The 27,100-nt window shown below is 41.6% G+C and overlaps 1 protein-coding gene and 1 long non-coding RNA gene across 3 annotated transcripts in view; one reads left to right on the top strand and one right to left on the bottom strand.

The window, feature by feature from the left end:
• Positions 1 to 202: 202 nt before the first annotated feature.
• Positions 203 to 8,271, bottom strand: LOC139073633 (uncharacterized). Of its 2 annotated transcripts, XR_011522578.1 has the most exons (5): positions 8,121 to 8,244; positions 7,911 to 8,041; positions 3,034 to 5,649; positions 2,783 to 2,921; positions 203 to 2,082 (listed from the first exon to the last, which is right to left on the bottom strand). It is a non-coding gene; the product is annotated as an uncharacterized lncRNA (long non-coding RNA). The 2 variants fall into 2 exon arrangements; XR_011522579.1 differs by lacking the exons at positions 203 to 2,082; positions 2,783 to 2,921 and having other exon boundaries at positions 5,550 to 5,649; positions 8,158 to 8,271.
• Positions 8,272 to 8,318: 47 nt separating this feature from the next.
• Positions 8,319 to 27,100, top strand: part of RTN4IP1 (reticulon 4 interacting protein 1) — a 150,373-nt gene continuing 131,591 nt past the window's right edge. Inside the window, exon 1 of the mRNA XM_070559177.1 lies at positions 8,319 to 8,447. The gene's annotated coding sequence lies outside the window, so the exon portion shown is untranslated. The remainder of the gene's footprint in view (positions 8,448 to 27,100) is intronic.

Genomic DNA, 27,100 nt, shown 5'->3' with positions numbered 1-27,100 from the left:
AATTATCACTCCTGACGGGAGGAGGACAGAAGGCTCCAGATGGGGTATCTATTCAGAAAAGGTGAATTTTGTAGAATATCTGATGTTTGGAAGTATTGAGATGAGATTTTAATACGTCAGAGAGTTTGGTTGTGAATTAGTGATTGATATATAGGAAAATTAAGAAAGTGAGAAAATCATTAACTCTAGAGAAAACCAAAAGTTGTACAAGAAGGAAATTTAATCACAGTTCATTTCCTGACTTAGTTGGGAATAAGATTTACATAGACATAATAATGTAAACGCAACATTAATCAACCAACCAAACTTATGATATAATTAGAGAGTATGGAGAAGAGTGTATTTGTATGCGTGAGTGTGCCTGCAGGTGTGGGGGGTGTGTTTGTGTGTGTGTGTGGATAGAGTTTGTGTGGCTAAAGAAGCTAAATCTCATAATTCAATAGTTGGAAGACTCTACATAATATCAAAAGCTGAAATATCAAGAAATAGGTGTATACGCAAGCCATTTAGAAATAGAAAAACAAATGCCAGAAGAAACAGATACAAAAGTTGTAAGTGGTTGTCTTCTAGAGAGTGGGAATTATGAAGTAGGTAGGGGCAAATGCATGGACTACTATTTTGTATTGTAAGTTTTGTGGAACTATTTGACTCTTTAAAACTATTTACCTTAGTTTAAAAAAAGTTTAAAAGTTTTAAATGTTACAGATTTTATTTTACATAGAATCTAGCGATATATGCAAAGAACAGTATCCTTGACCATGCAGGATTTATTCTATGAATTCAAGGGTGAGTCAATATCAGGTAATCTATCAGCATAATCTATTCTATCAACAAACTGAATTTTTAAAAATAATCATATCAATAAAAATATTTTAATAAAATTTAGCAGACATTCCTAATAAAATTTTTAAATAAATAAGAAACAGAAGAAAAATGATAAAGTCTATAAAAATTATAAAACACATTACAGACAACAAAAAAATACAAATATTACCATAAATGGCAAAAGGAGAATCATAAACTTTTTCTGTGAAGAATTTTAAGCTATATCTTTCCTATAATCCCCAAAATGTGAAGGACCACCTGCATCAGAAGTACTTGTTCTGGAGTCTCAGGGGTCTACATTTTAAACAAGAGCCCCAGCTAATTTTGTTTTGATTACCTTCGAGAACCACTGTTTAGGTCAACAGAAGTTACCAGAGGGTTCAAACCAAGGAGCAACAAAACCAGATTTTCAAAGACCTCTTCCTTCCTCTTCTCCTCCCAGCCCACCCACCCTCCTGTCATTACAGTGAGGGACAATAGGGTTGTTACTCTAAGTCAACGACACCATTTCCTATGGAAAATTTGGGTCACGTTGCCATTCGATGCCAGAAAAGTTACTGGAAGTGGCCTTGATTCCTGGAGCATCGTGCTTTATCTGATTCATGGTAAACAGCAAGATAACATCTTCCTGGGACAGAGAGAGAAATAAATGCTGTGTCTTGTCTGCAAATCTGAAGCTGGTCTATCCTGACTTTGGAAGTTTTGGGTTTTTTTTAGAATTTCATAATAGCAAACCTTAAAACAGCTCTCAGAGGTGGTCACTGTCATTTTTGCAAGTGCTGGAGGACATCTCAGGGCAGGGCAAGTCCTCTGGGTAGGTCTCAGAGCCCAGCTGGAGCCGTTTTCATGCAGAATTTGTGACATCAGTCTAGGGAGGCAGATGGGCTATCTCTAGAGATCTGGGGAGTACCAAGCCCTAGGGAGCCACAGGGCATCTCAGGAAACTTACATAACAACAACAATAACAAACCGTCTTTCTGATAAGGTGGTTCTGTGCAGAGCAAAGGAAGTGACCGAGGTGACCTAGAGAAGCCTCGCCCAGCCCTGGGAGATGTTTTGAACAGAAACTCTAGGCGGTGCTCCTGAACCTTCAGCTACACCAGAATCACGTAGAGGGTTTGTTAAACCCCATTGCTGAGTTCCATCCCAAAGATTCTGATTCAGTAGAGCAGGGCGCAGCTTGAGATTTGGCATTTCTAACAAGTTCCCAGGTGCTGCTGCCGCTGCTCCGGGGACCACAAATGAAGAACCACTGCCCTGTAGTAGGCAAAGGAAATCTGCTCAGCAAGATCCTTTTTGCTGGGGCAATGGCCAGATGACTCTACGAAGGAGAAAAGCCAGGGGTGCCAATGGGATGCATGCTGGGGTCACTCTTAGAGGTCTGCAGGGCTGTAATAAAATACTCCTCTTGAGGACAAGAAATGGACTTGGGCCTTCTTGGCCAGATAGCTATGCACCTGGTTACATCAATCAAACGTCAAACGTCTGACGAGTGACTATCATAATTATAGCTACATTTGTTACGTGCTATCTGTATGCTAGGCATGCCACAGACATTTAATCTTGATGTCAGCCCTGTGACTCTCTCACGCTGACCTTGCTAGGTACATCCCACCCCAGGGCCTTGGTACTGGCTGGTCCCTTAGCCTGGAACATGCTTTCCCCACACAGCTACTCTCCTTTCAGGTTTTTGCACAAATACCATCTTGTCAGGGAGGCCTGTCCTGGCCACCCTGCCTAGAATCTCAACCCCCACCCCTGCCCCAAAGCTTCCATTCCCACCTTCATGGCTTTATTTTCTCTCTTGAGCCCTTATCACTAAGGTTCTGTATATTTTGCTTGTTTGGTTTATTATCTGCTTCCCTCATTAGCACGTAAGCACAAGGGCAGGGAGGTGTCACTGTTGTTTTCCTGGAACCTAGAACTATCTGGTACATAGTTAATAGCCCAGACTTACTGGGAAAATGAAGAAATGAAAGCTTCAGAGAGCCAAGCCTTGCTTTGCAAAAGATGTGCAGAATTTTGGTATCGTGATGATCAGAGCCCATCGATTAAAAAGCATTCACATCTGGCATTATTTCATTGGAGCTGTTCAACTGTGAGGGAGGAAAATAAGTAGAAATTCAAACAAAGAGAGGATGGAAACTGGAGGTTAGGGAGCGGGAGCAGGCTGGGCTGAGTAGAAGCCTGGGCAGTGGCACCACTCACCTCGGCCCTGCGGGGAGTTGTCCCCCAAGTCTCCCGCCAAGGGTGGCTCTGAGTGGGTGAGTGTGTCCCCCGGGCTCTTACTGGGGGCAGGAAACAGCTGCTGCAGTCAGCAAGCCTGGAAAAACCCTGCCCAGCCCAGCTGCTGGAAAGCAGGACTGGTTTCTGAACTGACAAAGAAGGGTTAGTTGAAAAGAGTAGCTTTCAAATAGCCAAACCAGCTCACACTGGAGAGAACTAGGAACTAGGTTTTCTCCCAGAAGCAGCAGCTGGCACAGCAGCATTGTGGCACAGAAGGCACAGGGTCAAAGAGAAGCCAGCCGTGAGCTAGCAACCAGACTCCTGAGGCAAAAGGAAGAATGTAGACTCGTGATTTAACTGTGTAAACAGACTCAGTTTGATTGGAAACGTTGTCTGATAGAGTCCATGCCACGTGGAAAACATTAAACATTTGCTCTCTCGGTACCCGTTTCACCGGACAGGCTGCAGTGTTGACTATTTTGCAATAATATATAAATTCAGTTCGTTAACGAACTCCAGGGAGAATCCACGTGCCCTGGCCAGCGTGGCTTGTCTCATATTTGAACAAGAAAAAAAAAGAAAGTGCCTGAACCGTTGAGTTCACAGGGCACACAGGCAGGTGCTCGAGTCACGCTTCGCAGCACAGCACCCAAGCGAGGAAAGAGGAGAAAGAATAGAAATAATTGTAAAGCCAATAAACAGACTTCACCCACAGTGATCAACTGACCAACAACTAGATTCAGTTCAACTCCACGAACAGTAATTGTAGAATCAACATAGAGTGGAAAATCCTTCTCTAAATAAAAGCCAAAGTGGGATAGTGATGATTGGGTCCCCAAAGGTACAAGTCCTCAGGTTGTGGAGCAGGCAATTTGGCACACCTTACTTCCTATCTCCATCAAGAAAAGACTGAGGACCCACTGTGGATGCAGAGGGAAGCCTGCGTGTTTGGCCGGCAATCGCAATGCTAAGATGCAGGAAGCTGAGTGGAGCCAAAGAGAGTAGCTGGCAAGTGGCTGACGGCTTGGTCTACGGTAACAGAACCGTTAAGAGGGGTGGTTTAATAAGGGCTCCATGGTCAAATATGTGTGGGACGTATCAGGTTACACAGGGTTAAACTGGTCTCTTTCCTGTATTCTTTGATAGGCTCATGTGCACTGGGAATCCACGAGAGGCCTACAGTACAGAGTGTTTCTCAAATATTGGACTGTAGAAGCCTTTTTTCAAAAGCCAAGCCCATTTATCCCTCTGCACCTATGTTGGGGAGAAAGGCTATGGGCTAAGTGTGACCGTTTATAAGTAGATTCTGTTAGATCAGTAGGGAAATGTGGTCACCACGCTATTAGTGATTCTTGAAATGGATATTAAACTTCCTTAAGCCTCTAAACCTGACTGTGACAAACAGTGACCTGGAGAGGATGCTTCCGTCCAGACAGGAGAACTCAGGGTAGGCTTTTGCGGGATATACTCTCCCGCTGCAAAGCTTGAAACCAGACCTGCCGTTGGAGTCGAGTTCTTCTTTTTAAATGCTGTCGGCAACTTACCAAGTTGATTTTATCCATCTCTAAAGGGTTGCAATTTGCAATTTGAAAAATACTAAATTCTATCTAAAGGTAGTACCTAACACCTTCTTCATGCAATACAAGATCTTGACAAGACCCGTGCTTTTGGAAAAGAACAGAGAGAACTATAGTTAAAACCTACTAAAATGGTGTTTTCAAATTTTAAATGTGATGCCATATTCTCATGTTATGCTGTAAACAGTTCACAGCTATTCTCGATTTTGTTCTAATTGAGATCACAGGTGAGCACCCAGATAACAGGCACGATGTGGATTCAGTCTGCTCCATGTTGGGAGGCTCCTCGGGGATCCCAGGGTACGTAGCCTTGCCTAATGGGGGCTCTTTCTTCCCTTTGCTTCTCAATTAGCATCTTCATGTCATTCCTTGACACTGAGCAGAGGCTCGGCCTCTGAGGGAAAGCTGACCCAACTAACCAAACCTAACTCAGCACCCCAGATGGTCTCCTGGTGCCTCAAGAAAGGTGAGAAAGGTTAATGATAAAAAAGATTCTCTTGAGCCAGCCCTGATGGCCTAGTGATCAAAGTTCGGCAGCCCAGGTTCAGTTCCTGGTCGTGGAACTACTCCACTCATCCATCAGGAGCCACGATGTGTTGGTGGCTCACACAGAAGAACTAGAAGCACTTACAACTAGAATATACGACTACGTACTGGGGCTTTGGGGAGACAAAAAAAAAAAAAACAATCTCTTAACACCTTTCTACCATATCAGAAAGGACTGTGCCTCAAGGCCCTGGCCCTAATCCCCACCCCTGGGTGCAGCTCTGGAGGCCAGTCAGCGGCTCCTCCCCACCCTTTGGTGCACTGAGGGCACTTCTAACAGAATTTTTTTTAACTGACAATTGAATGTGATATTTTGCAAAGCACTGTGGTTTTTCAAGGTTTTTAGAAGGGTCTGGAAAATCTTTGTATTCTCAGTTTTCCTTTTACACTCTCTTTATTCTCTTCTGGATTCGCTTGATTTCCTTCTAAGCATTTTGGCCGTGGAGTTCTCCATTATTGTCCCTTGGAGTAATATCTGAAATATAAAACACAATCTCGTTGTTTGGAAAATTAAAAGAAAAATGGAAGTGCAGGTAATGGGCCCTGAGGAGCCTCTGGAGAGAAGTGAGGTGGTGGTGGGGGGGTGCTGGGGAGAGGCGGTAGTCCAGTCAGAATGGCGAATGATTCGCTGTAATTTCAAGAGTGAAAAAAGTGCATTTTACCATGCTAAATCAATTTAACTGTTCAAATGATTATTGCTCCCCTGGTGTGTATAAAAACACAAAAAATGAAAGGAGACAGACTCATACAGACTTGAAGAGTTTTCAGAAACCAGCATACTCACAGTCTGTTTTGGTTTTGCCCAATGTTATGAATCCTAACTTTTCAATTTTACTGTCTACAGAAACAAGACAGTAGAGCATGGTGGTCAAGGGGGAGATCTGCCACTGACGCACTGTGTGACCTTGGGCAAGTCTTGTCACCTTGCCAAGTCTCAGTTTCCTCCTTTTTAAATGGGGATTATTCATGACCGTGCTTACCATCTAGGGTTATTGTCAGGATTTAATGAAGTCCTGTGTGGAGAGCACTTACTAAGAAATCTGTCACATGGTGAAGGCTCAATGAATTTTATGACACTTTACGTGAATAGAGTTACTGCAAGTCAACCAGGATTCGGTCTTTGGCAGAGTTGCGTGAAAGCCATGCAAGAGAAGTGCCTGTGGTTCTTTTGCTCCATGTACCAAGCACCGCAGATTTCAACCGGGAGCAATTTGCCCTTCAAGGGACCTTTTCAATGTTTGGAGACATTTTTGGTTGTCATTCTGCTGTGTGTGTGGGAGTGCTATTGGCATCTAGTGGGTAGAGGCCAGAGATGCTGCTTAAGATCCTACGTTGCACAGGACAGCCCCACGACAAAGAATTATCTGGTCCAAAATGCCAATCATGCCAAAGTTTAAAAAACACTGACCTAGCACAGACTCTTTAATATCTTAGGACTAGGGTTATACTTTTCTTTATGGCTGAAAAAAGAGCTGTAAATGAAGTCTCAAGAGAAAAAAAGAAAAGTCTCAATTCCCTAAGGGTCAAACCTCATTGGCAGAGTTGGGGCAGAATTAGGAAATGCAGATTTTAGCCTGGTAGTTAATACTGGAAACAGAATCCTGGTATTTATCCACAACTGTTCAGGCTTTCAATGTTGAGGTGAATTGGTGGGAGCCCAATGAAAGTTAGACCATGGGGAGAGTTAGACCAATGAAAGCACGACTCACTTGGAAGGATTTAGTTTGGCGGCAAGGGAAAATTTTGATGTTAACCTTGGTCCTGAGATTAAAGCACAGATATGCTGAATCTAAGAGGAGTATCTTGATTGATAATCCCTTAAATCCACTTAAAAGTAAATATAAATCAAGGCGAAACCTTCCAGGAAGGCTTGTTTTGATTCAAACAAATATACTAAATTTTGCATGATTCTCCCAGATTTCCACAAATCAGATCCAAAGGCTTTCTAGACCATTGTTGACAATAGCTCCAAAGAGGAAAGTATATCCTTATGTCTTGACAATATCCTACCTTCAATTTGTGATCAAAACATAATAAGATAAGCAGAGAAATAGGCTGAGAAATGAGCTGGCATCATGTGGTGTCACTGATTGTCGGGGTGCGACCACCTTTCTTAGTCATCTCAAGAGAAGCAGTTCAATGGAGAACGGACTGCTCTGTCTCTGTGAGACGCAAACCTATGTACTCCAGAGTCACTCCTTGCTCTTCTCTAGCAGAGAGAAGAGCAGGCAGCAACAGAATCTCTAGGGTGCATATCGGCAGGCAGTTGTGTGAGGGCCAATCCTAGGGCTAGTGAAAGCAAGGTTGAAGGATGGTGTGCCTGACCCGAACAGCAGAGTTGAAAGCCCCTGTGAAATGGCACATGACCTTCCCACGTTACCTGTGCAAGACCCATACACCACTTGCGCTGCCGTTATGGCTTATTCCTGTCTATGAAATCCTGTTGAAAATTTTCTCATGTTTAGCTTTCTGTTGGAGCGTAACCCAGCGTATAACTTCTCCAATGGCAATTTAAAGTTGAAATCATTTTGAAAGGGTACAGAAATGGAATTAGTCTCTTGGTTTTGGGAGGGGCGATGGCAGCATAAAAGGCACACTGACCTTCCACTTTATGAGCAGAAGGCAGGTGTGAGCTTACAAAATAATGTTCCAGAATATTCACAGGTGAATAAAGATTACTCTGTTGTCCCATTTGAATGCAATGCCACTGCTAGGAGTGCCAGAAAGTTTGATTACCTGGTCACCTTTGTTGCAAGAATGGAACTTTGGGTGATCTTCATAATGTTGATAGAAGCTGGTTCAATAAAGTATTTCAAAGCTAGAATGCTCCTCAGAGCACTGAAACTTTTGGTCATAGAAGGAGACATCTGCAAGTAAATGACTTTATGGTAAGCATCATATTTTGAAGAGCTCCCTAACTGACCGTGATATAATAATGACACCTACAAACACTTAGCTTTGGGGAGGCTCTGATGGAACTCACAGATCTGTATGGTCAGAAAAAGGTCTCCTGGTGCCCACGTGAGTGAAAGGGCAGCATGCAATAATGCATGATGGTAGAAAGAGCACTGGCCAGGAACCCAATGACCCGGCCAGCTGCGTGCTTACTGCCTTTGTGATCTCAGACATTCTCTGACCCCTTAGAGTTCAGTCTCATCAGTAAATGAAGATGGATGCTGGCATCTGCTGTGTACCCTACTGTGCTGTGAACATTTGAGAAAGCTTCACGAATCCTTGACTAAACAACCAGTGTCTTACTGTTCTTGTCAAAAGGTAATGAGAGTTAGAATCAAATTGTCTTTTATTAAGGAAATATGTTTATAACCAAATTACTTCCTGAGAACTTCATGTTTCCTGGCATGGTCTTTCATTTCTTTCCTAATATAAAATTTGTCAGGAAACCTATGTTCCACTGAGTAGAAAATTACATAGCCAGTAAATATATTTTCAAATGTCTTATTTTATGGCCATGTCCTTTGGTCATCTAGATGTGGGTTTTTTTGGAGGGAGTCTTAGCCAGAGATCTTTTTAGTACAGGGGACAGAAACCCATCCAAGTTAGTTCAGATAAGAGAGACCTTGTCACAAAAAGAAAAAATCAGCAGGCCATCTCACATGCATCCCCATCAACGTAGTGCCATTCCTCATGCAACTGGGTTTGGGCGACCTTCAAAATCAAAGTGGTGCTTTTTCTGTTTTTTGATGGCTTCATGCTTATTTTTCTCTTATATAAACTATAAACACACACACCACAAAACTGGCCCAGTCAATACTCCCAAGTCTAGATGACCTTATTGGTCCAATACCCATGTACATGCGTCTCTTAATCTCTTTCCTTCTTCCTTCTTCTTCTTGTCTGGACTGTGGATGCAATCCTATTCTCTCCACATCAGCTTCCTTTTTAGGCTCAGAGTGGCATGTCACCAAAGCTATAGAATGACAAGCAAATTTGGAAATGTACTTTTACAGAACCACGTTGGGGTGAGTTACTTAACCTCCTTGTGTCTCAGTTTCCTCATCTCTAAAATGAGGGTAATACTATTCCCAATCATAGTGCCTGGTCCATCATGCTCAACATTAGCCGTTATCCTTATTAAATTTATGGCGAGGTTAATTTATGAAAACGACCAAAAGCAGGCATAGGACGTATAATCCAAACACTGTATCAAGTTCTAAAATAAGATGAAGTAAACACTGCATTGAGTTTGTCAGGTAAGTTTCCAGAGAAGATGACTTGGCCTAGGTCTTGAAGGAAGCGATTGAAATGACTTGGTGAAGAGAGATGTTTTGGTTTTCAATGACTATGTGACAAACTATCCCAAAACTTAGTGGTTTAAAACAACGATTATTTATTTACTCACAATTCTGCAATTTGGGCAGGCCTTGTCTGAAATGGCCCATCTCTGTTCCACATGGCATCTACTGGCTGAACCATCCAAGATGGCCTCCTTACTTATATGCCTGGCACATCAAGTGGGGCTAGCCAGACATCCTCTTTCCATGTGGCCTCTCCATGCGGCTGGCCTGGGCTTCCTATCACCATGATGGTCTCAAAGTGGTCAGACTTCTTACAATGTGGTCGACTTCCCCATAATGCAAAAGCAGAAGCTTCCAGACCTTCTGAGTGCCTGAGCTCGGAAGTCCCAGAACGTCATTTCCACCACATTTGATCCATCAAAGCAGTCACAGGGCCAGCCCAGCTTCAAGGGGAGGGGACTGCACAAGCCCATGAACATCAGGAGGCGTGGTTCACTGGAGCCACAGAGGAAAGAGACTGTGACAAGAGGTTAACACAGAAGCTTAGGCGCAGGGAACAGTAAATGCAAAAAACCCAAACCCCAGGATAGGCCATGATGAGCATTTGAGAATTACGAAGGAGACTGGCTGGCTATTGTTTTGAAAGACAGGAATAGAATCTGAGGGTTTATTTGGATCTAAAATAGTTCAGTTGTATCCCCTATACTGAGCCAAAGGTCCAAACTAGGAAGTAAGAGAACCCCCCACCCCCCAAGTGTCCTTGTCCCTGGAAGCCATGAAATCCACTGAACATGTGTCAAGCTGTTAAACTGGCAGACACGCCGGCAGAGCCCAACAGTGGGGAAGGCTCTGGGTCGGGCCCCTGGTAAGAAGTTCCCTCCCAGGGTCACTCTTCATCACTCACTGTCAGCATTTTTCCCTCTCAATTTTTCCCTCTATTTCTGGGTTTCCTGAAGCAGTAAAACCACTAATTTTCTGTGGGCTGATTATTTTCCATGTGAGTAGATCTGGAAATTTTCCTAAAGAATCAGCTTTTGGTTGGGTTGATGCTGAGTCTGTTTGGGGAGCTGCTTTCTGCCGCCATGGTTCGGGGTGGGTTTGATAGAGGGAGCGTCTGCTCTTGGTACAAGGCGGGTGCAAGGGCGCTCACCGTGGTTGCCTCACTGGGGCTTGCATCGCATGCACCAGTGTTTCTCTCTCCTGTCCCAGAAACAGAGACCTCAGGCGTTCCTTCTAAAGTTACCTCTCTGCCTTAGAAGGTTGGCGGAGCCCCTCAAACCACAGAGAAGGTGCCAGCATTCGTGCTGATCAGGTGTGTGCCCTGAGTTTACAGCTGAGAGATGGTCAAGGCGTCTTCCATTCACCAAGGCAGCCTCTCCCTTAACCCCCCTCTCCCCATCAGCTCTGCCCCCTCACTCCTCTCCTACTACTTAGCTCTCTAGAGATTAGACCCCTCACCCCCTTTCTTCATTCTGATCTCCAAATCTTCTCTATGGTGTCTTCAGAATGTGGGATTTTTTTTTTAAAAAATGTACACAACTTCATTTTAAAGCAGCATTGGTCTTGGGGTTCATTAATTAGGATATCACACTTAACTAGAATTAACTCATTCTTAGCGAAATCCTTACTGCCTGGCACAGAACCTGCGCAGAGTGGGAGCTCAGCCATTAGTGGTTGAATGATGCATGAAGAGCTAAGGGATCACATTCCTGCTTGGGGTTTTATGTTTTGTTTGCTAAGTTTGTCCCTTAGGACTCTAGTCCTGTCATAGACCGTATGGAGGAAAATCAAGAAATGAGTTTCTTAGAAACAGCTCCGTCAACAGTCATCCTCCTTCCCGCCCCTCCTCTGCCAACAGAGGTGAGGCTGTAAACAGCTCTCCTCAGAAAACTGGCACTTGGAAAATAGAAAACCAATTAGCGAGCTGTGAAGTGGCTCAGGAGAGTGTCATCGGAGAGGCGGGAGGGAGAGCACGCACATCTTGGACAGAACCTTTAACGCGTAACCTTTTGGAAGACAGCATTGATTCTAAGTAGGCTCTGAGTTTAACCGTTCAGTAGTTACTGAACTTCTTTAGATGTATCTTCTTGTGCTTTGTGCTTTTAAGATTGCAGACTTGGGGGGGATTTATCAAGGGGAAAGTCTAGACAGTTCTTTAGGGAAATGTTTTATGAGCTATTCTTTTGCCTTGCATATTAATCCTCAGGCTGCCATGACAAAATAGCACCGACTGAGTGGCTTAAAGAACAGAAACGCATTTTCTCATTGTTCTGGAGGCTGGAAGTCTGAGATCAAGGCACTGGCAGGGTTGGGTCCTTCTGAGGCCTCTCTCCTCGCACATGGCTGCCTCCTTGCTGTGTCCTCGTGTGTTGTCTCTCTGTGCATGCACCCCTGGTATCTATTCTTGTTTTATGAGGACACCAGTTATATTCTATTGGGGCCCATCCGTATGACCTCATTTGACCTTAATAACCTCTTTAAAGGCCCCATCTCCAAATACAGTCACATTCTGAGGGGCTTGGGGTTAGGACTTCAACACATGAATTTTGAGGGGGACGTAACTGCCCATAACACCTTGTTTGCTTGTGGAAGTAAAGAGTAGAAGAATATGCCACCCTCACATATTCCACTTTGGCATAAGGATAATTTTGAGTTAAAGGCACTTGAAAAACAACAGATGCAAGAAGGTTGCTCTGACCTCTCGTTTTTTTCCTAAAAGGAGAAGACCAAGCTCCCATGTGAAAGATGCCCTCCCTAAACCAGGAGGAAAGAAACATTCTTATCACCAGAGATGGAGAACAGAGGCTGAGAGAAATCTGTACAAACAGATCTTGTGAAAATAACCCTTATCTTCTTTAGTCTCCCTATCATTATGGTTATTTTTCCACAATTACAACTTTTGTTCAACCTAGTATATAAGTTAGGCATTTAAGCCTGACCGCTTTTAGGGTCTTCATTTTCCTGTGAGGGCTCCCATATGCATGTAAAAATATCAAATAAAATTTGTATGTTTTTCTCCTGTTAATCTGTCTTATATCAACTTAATTCTCAGGCAGTGAGATAATGGAAAATATATATTGGTCTCTGGTTCCTGGCACAGAGCACGTAAACCCCTTGTAATTGCCTAAGTGATAAGAACACTAGAAGCATCTCTTGTTCTAACGTTGGTCTTTGACCTCAGTTCCTGACACAGGGCTCCTGAAACCCTTGTAACTTCCTGGGTAAAAGGAGTGTCTTGTTTTAATGAGGTGACTCTGGACTCCTCAATGAGAGCTGGTTACCAGAAGGACCAAGTCATGATTAGAAGCTTGGAATTTTCAGCCCCACCTCCCATTCTCTTGAGAAGGGAGATGGGGCTGAAAATGCAGTTGATGTTCAATCATGCCTATGTGACAAAGCCTCCGTAAAATCCCAAAAGTATAGGGTTTGGAGAGCTTCCAGGTTGGTGAACACATGGAGGTGCTGGGAGAGTCACGTGCCTGGAGAGGGCACGGAAGGTCCACGTCCCTTCCCATATACCTTGCCCTACGCATCTCTCCCCTCTGGATGTTCATCTGTATCCTTTATCATAGCCTTGTATAATGAACTGGAAATGTAAGTGAGCTGTTTCCCTGAGTTCTGTGAGCCGCTCTAGCAAATTAATCAAACCCAAGGACTGAGTTGTTGGAACTTCCAATCTATAGCCGGTTGGTCAGAAGCACAGGTGACAATCTGGGCTTGTGACTGGCATCTGAGGGGTGTGTGTGTGTGTGTGTGTGCAGGGGGCAGTCTTGTGGGGACTGAGACTTTACACTGTGAATCTGACGCTATCTCTGGCTTGAGTCAGAATTGAATCAAATTGTGGGACGCCCAGCTGGTGTCGCAGAAACTTGCTCATTGTTGTGATGACAAACCTCCACACGTTTGGTGAGCAGAAGTGTTCTCTGTGAAGGTAAAGGAGACACACAGGGAAGAAACTTATAGTAGGGAAGAACTGGATTTTTCCCTTCATAGGAAGGAAAAAACTGAGTTTTTCCATTTAATCAGGCCCAGCCGGAGACTGTAACAGGGTAGAGGGAAAGTCTTGCCTTCCCCAGAGAAGTTTGTTAACTACTTGGTGTTGGTTGAAAAACAACATCCTCTCTCCCCCTCACCCACGCTTTCTGCCAGTTCCTGGGATTGTTGAAATGGGAAGGAGTTGTAAAGAGGTGAGGGGGTTATTCAGGGGTTCCTAGAAGGAATGTTGTGAGTATGAATGCCATTCCAGGGGTCCTTGGCCCTATCTCTGCTTTGCCTCTGTCTCTCTCGAGATCGTTTGTTCCTTGTTCTGTTTTTCAGAAGTGAAAGAAATTAGATTTCAGAATCACTTGACAGGAGGAGAGGAGGTGCAAGAAAACACACACATGGTTACTGCAAATCCTTCTTGTGCTTTCCTGGGCACCTAGCCTCTCTTTCATTTGATGGTTCTGGGTCTCCAGACTGGCTTGATTCTGGAAACTGGGCAAGGCATCCTGACTTCATCGGGATGAGTGTCTTCAGCCTCCATCCTGGATTTCTTTGATTTGTACAGTTTGAGTAGTACCCTTTTGGGCTACTCATGTGTTTTCCGCAAGGAATATTACAGTTGGGGCCGGCCTGCTGGCACAGTGGTTAAGTGCGCACGTTCTGCTTCGGCGGCCCAGGGTTTGCAGGTTCAGATCCCGGGTGTGGACATGGTACTGCTTGGCAAGCCATGCTGTGGCAGGCGTGCGACATATAAAGTAGAGGAAGATGGGCATGGATGTTAGCTCAGGACCAGTCTTCCTCAGCAAAAAGAGGAGGGTTGGTGGTGGATGTTAGCTCAGGGCTAATCTCCCTAAAAAAAAAAAAAAAGGAATATTACACTCATGAACAATCTCCATAACTCTTTGTAGGTAAGGCCACTTGGCTGCCACTCCAACCCTACCATTCATTAACGATAATTGCATCCACCTGGCTTCTGATGGTTAAGCACTACCACCTGGCCCCAATGAGGGAGCGTCCTATCATTCTCATTGCTATCAGGGAGCTCAGTTCTGCAAAAACAGAGCTTCATCCCTGGCTTCCAGAGGAGAGCTACCCCTGAATTCTTAGAGCTATTGGTACGCCCGTCACCAGCACGTTCCTTATTGCTTTGGTGGATCGTGTATGCTCTGGACTCTCCGATGGAGCACAGTCATGTAGCCTATACCCACTCTAGCATGCCCACCTCTCTGAGCCTTTTACTCCCTCTTCGGCCATCTGCCAGCGCAATTCTGGTGTTTCAACCTCACTTAATGTGGATCATTCTTTTTCCTTGCTTCTTGGGACCATCCTAACAGCATGCTTGCACCATCTCTTGGGGTTCTTGCCAGACTATTGAATCTTGTATTCCAGGACAGTGCTCCCCAGTAACACTTTCCTATCCAAAATAATATTTTGTCTGCCTTGAGCCAACACCCTCTGAATCCTGTCCCATGGATTCTCCCCCAGCTCCTGCCAGTATCTGCAGGCTAGGTCCTGCAGCTCCTTGGGTGCATGCCCCCTTGCCATGTCAGCTGAGTTATGTTCTAACTTAAACCTAGTGATTGGCCTAGTGGCCAGGATAGGCTGTTGAGGCAGATCGGAGGTGGCACATGCTGTTTCATAGCGGGGTGGCCTCTGCATTGTCTTCAAGAAGATGGGAGTACTAGCCTACAACAGGGAGGGATGGACCAGTTCTGCGGGTGCCTGAATCCAGATGTCCCCATCTATTGTCAGGCTCTTCTTATGCAACCAGGGCCCTGACCTCGGCATAGCGACCTTGCCTCGTTTGAGAGGTTAGCTTTTTTGGAGCTACCCTTGTTATTAAGTCCCAAGCCTGGTCCTCTGCCTTCTCTGCACCTCTGCTGCATGAAAAAAGAGATTCTCTATATGCTAACAAGGAGGCCTTCTGGCTTTCACACTTTCACACTTTTTAAAGTTGATTAATTACTCTTTAGTCTTTTCCCAATGCATCAGTTGGGCTTAGCAGTAGCCACCTTTACTGTCCTTTTAGTTACTATTTTCCCCAAATTGCTCCCATACCTGATGCAATGCACCAGCCAGCGCATTTGCTACCACCAGTGAAAATTTAAGTATTGCACTGTTACCTTCTGCTGTCTGTGCTCCCTGTTCCATCAGCAGAGGGGTTCTCTTTGTCCCCACCATGGCAGGTGATCCAGCTCGAAAATCCCATTTTAGCATCTGCTTTCTCAGACCATTTCTGTTATCACCTGTCACAGGTTGGGTTCCTAAGACTCAGAGACAGAGATTGGTAGGTAGGAGGTTTATTAGGGAGTACTCTTGGGAACAATACCGTGAGAGAGAAGAAATCAGAGAAGCAGGATTGGGCAGAGGGAGAATTTGGCTGTGACAAAGGCCTTCGCTGACCCCGTAGGGAGCTCTAAAGCTGGCCCTTGAGACTTGTCCCAAGTTGCAGTGAAGGTCTTTCACCTCCATGTTGAACAGTCATTGAATGATGGCTGCTCTGGGGAGGGGTCTTGACCATGGGTGAGGCAACTCTCAGAAGCTGGAGTAATAGCAGAGCCGCTGACAGTGGAGGGGCTCCTGCCAGCAGCACTTCCAGAGGATGGACGATAAATCTCTCCATCCTGAAGGGATGGCTCATCACAGCATCCATGGCAGCAAAGTTGTAATAACGTAAACACTAAACTTTGATCTAACCAAAAATTATGCTATACTTGAGAGAAAAAAGTATGTGTTTGTATGTATTTGTCTATGAAGTTGAGGAGGGTAAGAAAGAAAATCCTCTTTCATATCACAGGAAGATGATAGATTAGATCTAAAATTTTGTTTAAAAAATTTAAAGCCAAAAATCTATGAAATAGGCTGCACAGATGTAATTTACTCAGCTATTTCTGTCTTCCCTTTATTGAGGATGCGGCTTTGTCTACCCACCAGGATGTTATATTTATAAAAGTTTTTTGCCAGTAAGTTTGTAATAATAAAGAAAGATATTTTGCAGCTAGTTTTTAAAATTTCATTTTGCAGGACAGAAAGCTAAAGCACCTATTCAGTGCTGGACTGGCAACCTTAGTGTTGGTAAAGACAGAAAGAAAGAAACAGACCTGATATATTTGGAAGGAATTAGTTGCCTCTTTCTTAACAAAGAATGATAATGGACAATTTAAAATTGTTTGACATCTGTCAGATTGCTTTCACTCTCACAGTAATTCTCCAGTGTCAGTAGAGCAGATATATTATCCCCATTTGATGGGTGAAGAAATTGTGGCTCAGAGGGGCTGTGTTTTACCAACAAAATCTGTAAATAAATACTGGACAATTAATTTAATTATCAATAGGTTTACTTTATGTTTCAATTGGATATTTTGAATTTTCAAACAACTGCTGATAAAAAGAACTTGTTTAAATGTTAAATTGTGTTACATGGCAGACTTTTTTCTACCCACGGGTTTTCTAGGGTAATCTTTGACAAATAGACTTGTTCTAGAATAATTTTTTCAGGCTTCAAGAACATCATGTCAATACCCAGAAAAACTCACTCTGCCTTTTAAGAGATCTAAATTGTCTGAGCTGTCAAACAGCAAATGGTGGAAGTAGACAATTGCATTCCTGTTGGTAAATGAGATATAATTTGTGTTGGAGGATGTTCGGTGTAAGTTTAGAAACTGTAAAGTAAGACAAAAGTGTTTGGGTAGCAGAGATGGCTGCCAAGCTGTAGCAGGTTCTTAACCGTCATAGTTGCCCACAGTGCCATATATGTCACGGTACCGGGGAGAACATTGGAGAAGGTCTTAGTTCCACTCTGTGAAGCACTCTTCTATTTAGAATTCTCTGAACTCTTCATTTGGTCCATTTATATTTTTACAGGGAATGACTACAGACTACTTTGGCCCTTCACTGTTGCTATAATCCAAATTACCCCCTTTTTAAAGTCGTCTTTAAATAATATAAAATTCCATCTGAACAGGTACCCCCTAAGTGCATTGATCTCAGGTCCTTGTTGCTTACTAAACACTTATTAAGCAGGTCGCCGAATCCTAACCTTGCAGACGAGAGTTTACTGCACTGAAGCCTGAAACTACTGCCCACAGACCTTCTGCAGCACTTATATAAGACATGAAAATAAATGTGGGGCAGGGGTGGGAGGTAGGGCAAATGCAATATTTTAATGAACTTTAGGCTTTTGTTTTTATAATAAATTATTTGATTTATTTTTAAAATACTTAATTCATATATATTGTGCAAAATTCAATGGTACAAGAGTCATCTGTGAAAACAGTCTCTTCTCTCCCCTGTCGCAGAGCTCCTAGTTTGTGTCTCTAGAAGAAACCAATCCTTAGGTCCAGAGATAATCTCTTACACGCACAGGCCTATACATAGATTCTGCACAAATGGCAGCCTACCACATACTTCTTATACACATACTCCTCCTGCAATCCAAGTCAGAACATATTAGAGCTACAAATTTTCTTTCCCAATGGCTAAATAGCATTACACTGAATGGATATACCATAATGTGTCTAATCGTTAAAAGGCATTCAGGTTGTTTCCGATCTTTTGCTATTGTAAGCAATGCTGTAATATGGTTTTCTTTTGTGTTTACGTCTTTGCTGCACTTGGAATTTATTTTGGAGTGAGGAGTGAAGTAGGCATACAAATTTATCTTTTTTCTAGATGGCTACCAAGTCTGACATATTTATTGAATAATTTGTGTTTACTACTGATTTGAAATGCCTCCTTTATCACATGCAAAATTTGTAGAGGTGTTGGAGTAAGTTTCTGGGATTTATATTCTTTTTATTTATATCTGTGTATTCAAACATTTTAATTCTTATAGCGTTATAGTAATAGTCAAGTGACTACTGAGGACTTGAAACAGGGCTAATGTCACTAATGAGCCAAATTTTAAATTTTATTTAATTTTAATTAAAATTTAAATAGTTACATGTGACTAGTGGCTATGTGTTGGACAGTGCAGTTCTAATAGATTCTTGCTTGTGTATAGAAAGATGACTGATTTTTGAACGTTAATTTTGTACCCAGCCACCTTATTCAAGTCTTCTGTTATTTAGAATAATTTTTCAGTTGATTTCCTTGGGTTTTTTTTCTGAAAGTGATAATTTTACCTCTTTCCTTCCAATTAATAAAACTTCTAGTTTTATGGAAACAATGGTACATTCACAACTTCATGATATTAATTCACTCAACAAATGCTAATTGTCTTCTGAATATTAGGTCTTGGAGGATACAAAACAATGAAGACATATTTGTTGCCTTTAAGAATTTGTAGGATGGAGGATAGGACTATCTCATAGAGAAGTATAATGCGGCATAATAACACCCTTGATAGAGATAGGCAATGGTTTTGAGGGGGCAATGGCATAAAAGTTCCTCAAGTGGTGTGTGAGTGTGTGTATGTGTGTGTGTGTGTCTGCATGCCCGCATGTGTGTATGTGGGTCTGTGCAGGCAGGGGAGGACTTTTGGAAAGGGGATGCCTGGGCCAAGTCTTAAAGAATGAGTTAGAAATAATCAAATGATAGCTGGAAGAGGACAAGTGAATTTCAGACTAAGAAGATAGTAACTTGTCTATAAAGTATATATTTTAGTATTATTTTTCTTTTTGATTTATTAAAAAATGTGTACTCTTCTGATGTAGGCATTTGCTCAAATATCTATACAACATATTGATCAGGCATATTTTCAAACTCCATTTGTGTTTGGAAAGTGTGAGCGTTTTCATTAAAACAACGCATGATAAAAATAAAAGTGTTACTTTCAACGAATGCTTAAGTCGCCTGGCTATAATGGTGGCAGTACAATTTAGCTAGTAGGTTAATCCCAATTCCAAAGTTAATTTTATAGTAGTCCTAGTTTCTTTGCTAGTAATTATTTCATACTGGCAATTCATTAATTCCTCAAAACATGTAATCCTTTCCTAGTGGAAGTACTCTCCTACCAGGAGGTTTTATGTTCCATACAGAGCCAAAGGGATAAACTTAAATTTCCTTTGAAACTCTTAGCTAAATTGTTTCTTTTAGAAGTTTTGAAATTCTAATTAATCAACCAAAAAAAATAATGTGTATTGAAACTCTTTCATACATAATGCTACTCCTTTTTCTTTCTCTAATATTATCCAAGTTTTGATTATACAAGTTCCAGTATTATATAAGCTCTAGGTCAAAGCAGCAACTTGCCAAATGATCAATTTATCAAATTATATATTTACCCACTTTGTGTATATTAATTGCTCATAGTGTATATCAATTTATATTTTGCTGAGGCCTCAATGTTCAGGGTATTTGGAAAATGGGCACAACATGATTGTCAAGAGTTTTGTAAATGTCCACTAAATAGAAGCATAAAAGGCCATGGAATAGATTGAAAATGGTAGATATGAATCAAATTTGGTGAATTAATCTCACCCTTCTTTATAGTGATCTTTCTGTACTGTGTTGAAGCTTTTGCCCAGTACTGAAAACTGGGTGTCTTCTCCTCTATAAATTGTTACCTCTTCAATGTAACTAAATAAACGTCCTTTTTTTTTTTAATGGAAATGTTGATTTCCCAGGCATTTCACCCTTTGGACAGTGGCACACTTCTGGAGCACTCAACTTCCATATACTCATGGTGGGCTCACCCTGAAATGTAGTTGAAGTTGTTATGCATATAAGAAAAGTCAGTGAGAATGTAAATGTGAAATCACTTCAGGCCCAATTCCTTCATGGTCTACCAGAAACCCTTCCTTTCTCTCCCACGCAAGAAAGCAGACCAGTGAATAAAGAGTAAGATGGACAGTGGTTGGTGTGTTGGTTAGGATAGGCTGTTATGCTTCATTAACATTCTACCTCAAGTTCCAATGACTTCAAACAGCAGAAGTTTTTAAAAGTTTTATTTCTTGCTCATGTTACGCATCTGCTAGGTTGACAAAGGGGTCCACTAAACTTAGTCACTCAAGGACTCAAGCGGATAGAGCAGCCACCATTTTGAACATTGCTAGAGAGAAAAGAGATCTCTGGAGAGATTCAGTCCAGCAAACTCTGGCCCAGACACATGACACTTCCACTCATAATGCATTGGCTGGAACGAGGCATATGATCCCACCTAACCACAAAAGGGTCTCAGTGGAGAGAACTGGAAATATTTGACAAACAACGCTAATGATTACCACCACGGTTGTATTGAAAACGCTTTGAAAGAGCAGTTTTGGCAAGAGCAGAGATGACCTCAGCAGAAATAGAAACAATGCAAACAGAGCTGGATCACAGTGTTGGCTGTTCCATGATTATTCACATTTCTCCTCCGTAAATCTGTTTTCCAATTCAATTCAGTTCACCTGAATTCAATAAACATTTAATAAATGCCAGAGGATGCAAGATACTTGGTTATACAAGGGTGGGCAGAAGCAAAACCATAGGTATCACTATTTCTTTCTCTTTTTTTTTTTTGAGGAAGATGAGCCCTGAGCTAACTACTGCCAATCTTCCTCTTTTTGCTGAGGAAGACTGTCCCTGAGCTAACATCCATGCCCATCTTCCTCTATTTTATATGTGGGACGCCTACTACAGCATGGCTTTTGCCGAGTGGTGCCATGTCCGCACCCGGGATTTGAACTGGCGAACCCCAGGCCGCTGAGAAGCGGAATGTGCAAACTTAACCACTGCACCACTGGGCCAGCCCTTCACTATTTCTTTTGAATGCTGCTCTCAGGCTACTTTGGTGGCCACCTTCAGAAAAACTAACAAAGTTTGACAATGAACTAAAATCAGATCTAATCATATATAAGCATTTAGAGTATAATAATGGTGTGGACAGACACTGAATTAATTTTTTTTCCAAAGTTATATCCCTTCCTCTTACTAAAATATATAACAGATACATTTGACACATGACACCAAAGTCAAAAGCCACAAAAGCAAAAACAGATAAATTAGATTTCATAAAAATAAAAAGCTTTACTGCTTACAAGAAAACCATCAAGAAAGTGAAAAGACAACTCACAGAGTGAGAGGAAAAATTTGAAAATCACATATCCGATAAAAGACTTGTATCCAAAATTTGTTTTTTTAAAAAGCCTGTGAAACTCAACAAAAAGACAACCCAATCTAAAAACGAACAAAGGATTTGAATAGAAATTTCTCCAAAAATCCATATATATAATTGGCCAGTAAGCACATGAAAAGACAGTATCGTTAGTCATTAGAGAAATGCAAATCAAAACCACAATGAGATACCACTCCACACCCACTAGGATGCCTATAATAAAAAATATAGACAATAACAAGAGTTAACAAGGATGTGGGAAAATTGGAAATCTCATACATTGCTGGTGGGAATGTAAAATGGTGCAGCCACTTTAGAAAACAGTTTGGCAATTCCCCAAAAAGGTAAAACACAGAGTTACCATATAACCCATGCATTCCACACCCAGGTATGTGTTCAAGCAAAATGAAAACATGTTCACAAAAACACTTGTACGTGAACGTCCCTAGCAGCATTATTCATTCCAAAAGTGTAAACAATCCCAACGTCTATCAACTGATGAATAGCTAAACAAAATGTGATAGATCCACACATTGGAATATTATTCTGCCATAAAAAGCAATGCTTCAGCGTGGGTGAACCTTGAAAACATTATGCTGAGTGAAAGAGGCCAGACACAAATGGTCACATACGGTATGATTCCGTTTATATGAAATGTGCAGAGGAGGCAAATCGAGGGAGACAGGAAGTGAATCAGTGGTTGCCTGAGGCTGGGAGGAGAGTGGAATGGGGAGTGACTGCTACTGGGTGTGGGGTTTCTCTGTGGGATAATGAAGAAGTTCTGGAATTTAGTGGTGATGGTTGCACAACTGTGACACCAATTTTATTAGTAAAATACGCATAGTTACATATGTATATATGTATACGCACATCCAGATGGTGTACTTTTCTGTTCTTTCTCCCTTCCTCCACAGAGAACATACGTTATCTTTGTAACTTGAAAACCTCCTAAAATCAGTTCAAATTAAATTCAAAAGCTGAGATTTTGCATTTCCCTAATAATCTTTTTTTTTTTTTAGCTATTTTTGTTTTTTCCTTTTTTTTTTTCCTTCTCCTCAAAGCCCCTCAGTACGTAGTTGTACATTTTTAGTTGTGGGTCCTTCCGGTTGTGGCATGTGGGACACCGCCTCAGCATGGCCTGATGAGCAGTGCTATGTCCACACCCAGGATCCAAACCAGCGAAAACCGGGGCTGGCTGCCAAAGTGAGAGCTCAACCTTAACCACTCAGCCACAGGGCCGGCCCCTCCCTAATAATCTTTAAGTGACCCAATGCAGATTACATCATATGAAATTCTAGAATAAGCAAAACTAAGTTGTGTTGGGGAAAATAATCAGAAGAATGGTTGTCGCTGGAAGGGTGGGAACAGGGATTGACTAGGAAAGGTCATGAGGAAATTTTCTGGGGTGACAGAAATTGTAGTAATGGTCTACGTGTTGATCAGTCTTTGGGTTACACAGGTGTACGCATTTGTCAAAACGCAAATTGTACACTTACAATTGTTTGATTTCATTGTATGTAAGTTTTACATTAAAAATAAACAAATATTGGGTATTTAGGGTAAAATATTTTAAGGTAAAGTGCACTTTGAGATATATATTTCTAAACTAAGGCGGATTAATGGATGAGTACAGATAATAGAAGGATAGTGACGTGATAAAGTAAATATAGTAAAATGTCAATGATAGAATGTAGGTGGTGGGCATGTGGGAGTTCACTGCTTTATGTTTGAAAATTTTCATGATAAAGCTGGAGGAAGAAGGGACCCAATATAAAGACTTCACTATCTAGCCTTCTGACTCCAAAAACTCCACCTTATTTACTTGCCTCCTCTCCCACTACCTGTCAGGTATTTTTACTCGATTGTGGAATTCATCTTCAGCCCCTACAAATCATTCGTGCTTTCCTCGTTTTCATTAAGGGTAACATCATTCTTCCAGTTGTGAGCGGTTCTCAGGATATAAATCACATTTCTTTCTCCTTTCTCCCATACTTTCTAAGCTCCAAATTTTTCTGATTTTCACTTTTTCTCATTTCTTTTCCCATTAGCGTCACTTGAATTCTGCACCGGTTACCTGCATCCTAATGGCCATTTCCACAGAGAAATAGAACGGTATAGCTAAGAAAATAATCTGCTTGTAATTTGGTGCTCTAGATCTTTTTTACATGCTTGCTATAGAATGGTTCTGATAGAATATTGTATTAGAATTCACTTAGTTATTGTTAAGTCTTAACACTGAATTCATCTCACTTCCTTTTAGCTTGTATGTTAATACAAGCCTGAAACCAGTTTTGGCTGATTTAGGTGCATACATCCCTATCACCGAAAACAGAAAGATAAGAAATCTATACTATGATTGGCCTGTATAGACAACTAGTCCTGCTAAATGAACTATGCTAAAATTGTCAATTATCATCTTGGCAGATATCTGACACCGATTCTATCATACTCTTCTGTAGGTCCCTTTTGCAACTAGTTTATCTTAGAAGATTCATCAAGGAGTGAGATTAGTGAAATTGCTTATCATTAGATACCCCATGGGTACTTTTTTTCCCTGTTGGTTATACTAGCTGTCCGTTGGTAACAACCACCTTAAAATTTTCCCATGTCAAAATAATTGCAGCTAAGATGTAGTATTTTGGGACCTCAATTATCTACATATCTATACTTTGGAATGGAACTGAGTTTTATGAGGAAGAACTTGGCTCTGTCAAAAGCATTTCCCTGCAGGAATATGGGAGAGCCATATTTTGGAAGGCTTGATTCTTAAAAGAGCATGTCGGTCCTGCTCTTCACTTGGTTGACAGAGCACAGGGGTCTTTCGAAGACCTCCAGGTCTTTGAACCCTGTGTTAGTCCATTCTTTATCAAAAGCTCATGGAAGTTGCTTTAAAAATATTCAGTCCATCAGTTCTTCCAGATATTTTAAACTTTATCCTCAGAGGAAGCCAGATCATCTGGGAGCTATATAACTGGTCTGAGCATAAGTTTTCAGTAAATTGCAATTTGGCCAAATGCCATTAGTTTACTATGTATCTAACAGTGTGTACAAAAATGACTTACATTCAGGATTGTTTGCGTTTGATTTACAGCTACAAATTATTGAGTGCTTATTCTGTCCAGCAGCATATCAGGCAGTGTATCACTTAAATTTAATCCTCCCAATCATCCCTTGGAATAAATATTATCTCCATTTCACAGGGCAGGAGCTGTGTAACCTGTCTGAAGCTCAGACAGGTTACACAGCTCCTAAATGTCTGTAATAGGATTCAAACCCAGGTTTATCTGATTTTTAAATCTGGTGGCCTTACCCACAAGGAAAGCTACTGGGGGATTTCCCACTATGGCACACTGTACAGCCTTAAGCATCTGTATAAAGACCTTGACGAGCATTTTTGTCTTTTATCTTATTCCTGGTTTTACCCTTTTTCTCTGCTGCAGCCCTTCACAGATTTCTTCAACTACTTACTTTTATACTATAGTAATAATATATTTTTAATAAACTGCCTAAAATCTCTTTGGATTTATATTCCATTGAAGTATAAAGAAAAAGAAATTAAAAAGTCCCTCTGAAATCCTGTAATAATTACTTTTATTTAATGTTGGCTGGGTTTTTCTCGTGTTACTTGCCTTTATTAAATTTTCAGCTTACGTCCTAGAGTACACACTGCTGAAGTTATGAAATAACTGAGGAAAGCCTTCTTTTTTAAACTGTCCTCTGGCGCTTCTAAACACAATGAACAAATTTTACGGTAGGCTTGCACAGCCAACGCACATTTGGCCTTGGTATATAGATAATCAGATGTTTGAGGAAAGGGAGGGAGATTAAAAGTAGTTAATGAATGAAAGTGCATAGTAGAAGCTATTGTGAAAATTCCATTAGTTCACTTCCCTGCTTTGACTGGAACAGGGTGTAACATACAATGTGCGGAATCCCTGAGGTCTGCTTACTGGGGCCCTATAACCAGAGAAGAGTCTCAGTGTCCTTCAGACTCTGTTCCAAAATCCTAAAGGTATTTCTTCTCCACATGAGAAGGTACAGGTGATTTCCTAATAGCAGTCACCATTCTCTTGTCATTTTTAGAAGCTCTCCTTCTGTACCATGCTGTCTTTTCAAGGTCCTCTGTGTTCCTGACAACCTGGTGTCAAAGAGCCAAAGAGGCCAAAGAGAACATTCTGCTCCCTGGTTTGAAGTGATTTTCTTGGTAACGCTAAGCGTGGGCCAACACGGAACACTGGTTTTCCCACTTGCTCCCTTGGCTCTGTGTGGTTTTGGGGTGCCAACTTTTGTGACCTCATCACATTTTTTCACTCTGGCAAAGCTTTTGTTGTTGACTCTAACTTTGCTTTGTTTTACTGTGTCTTATCAAGGAACCTATCTTACCCCGTAGCCACCTTTGCCTTTCAGAGGTGCCGTGCTGTAGCCACTCTGCCACTAAGAATTTCAGGGTTTGATTAGCTGAGACACAGAAACCATTTCCCACTTAAATTCCCAGACAGTGATTTGGGAAAATGAGGCCTACTAGGCTTAGGGTACAGATGGAGGAGAAAGAAAAACAAATTATGTATCATTTTATACTAGTTGAGTATTATTATGTGAAAATGGCAAATGTTTCACTTCCCTATTTCCAGATTCATATCATCAGTACAGCTTAAGTAGAGATACAGGAATAAGATAAATTATATAAATATTTTTTGAAAAATTTTTATTTCAAATTCTACACACACACAAAAAAGTCTGGGGCAAATATTTATTTGCTTGCTTTTTACATGATACTAGCTCCCTCAACTAAGATGGTTTTTCTCTTGTTATAAAGTAATGCAATTCTCTCTCATGAATTTCTTCGTTTTTCAGGGATTCAGACTCAAAATTTATAATACTAGTGGGCCTGGCACAGAAAACTTTTATGTAAAGTTTATCAGATTGAGTATCTGGGAGAGGATCCCAGGAAGGAGAGAAAACGATTAATGAAAAGTAACAGGCAGGTTAAATTCCCACCAGGCAACAGTCCAGGGGTTCTGCAAAGATTCTGCCTCTTATATTCTTCCCTCATGTACTTCACGTGTAGAAAAATCTCCTTTCTTAGTATACAAAGGGAATTTACTAAATAATAATTCAGCTTCCTACTTATACTTACCAACTATATATAAGTATCAACTTAGAACACCTGATCAACATGAGATGACAATGGTGTTCTGGCAAAGACAAAGAAATCCAATGATGAAGCTTTATAGTGGGCAAATGTTTGATTTTCATTAGATTTTTTCAAATTTTGAATACAGATTCCCATTAGTGTCTCTTTGTGTTCAAGAGGCCCAAATAGAGAGCACGTGTCAATAAAGTCAAGAGGGTAAGGAATCCCTAAGGAACAGAGAATCTGCGGGAGGCCATGGGCCTCCTCTCTTTGGCATCCTCACCAAAGTAGCTATAAGTTTTTCACGTTGGATATTACTTGTGTATCTTGAAACTTTGTCACTAAAACCACGCTCCACTACCTACCAAGTTTCAAGTCCAGTATGGTCTGCTAGGTTACAACAGATGTTTCTGTGACATCAACGAGCTCATTTGTGATCGGTAAATAGAACAGACGCGGTGTAACACGGAGCTGTTTCAGTTCCTTGGCATGGGGCTCTGGAACAGCAGAACTA

Source organism: Equus przewalskii, chromosome 9 (assembly GCF_037783145.1).
Source record: "Equus przewalskii isolate Varuska chromosome 9, EquPr2, whole genome shotgun sequence".
NCBI lineage: Eukaryota > Metazoa > Chordata > Mammalia > Perissodactyla > Equidae > Equus > Equus przewalskii.
Note: the sequence above shows the minus strand (reverse complement) of the source record. Positions and strands in the feature narration are given on the sequence as shown.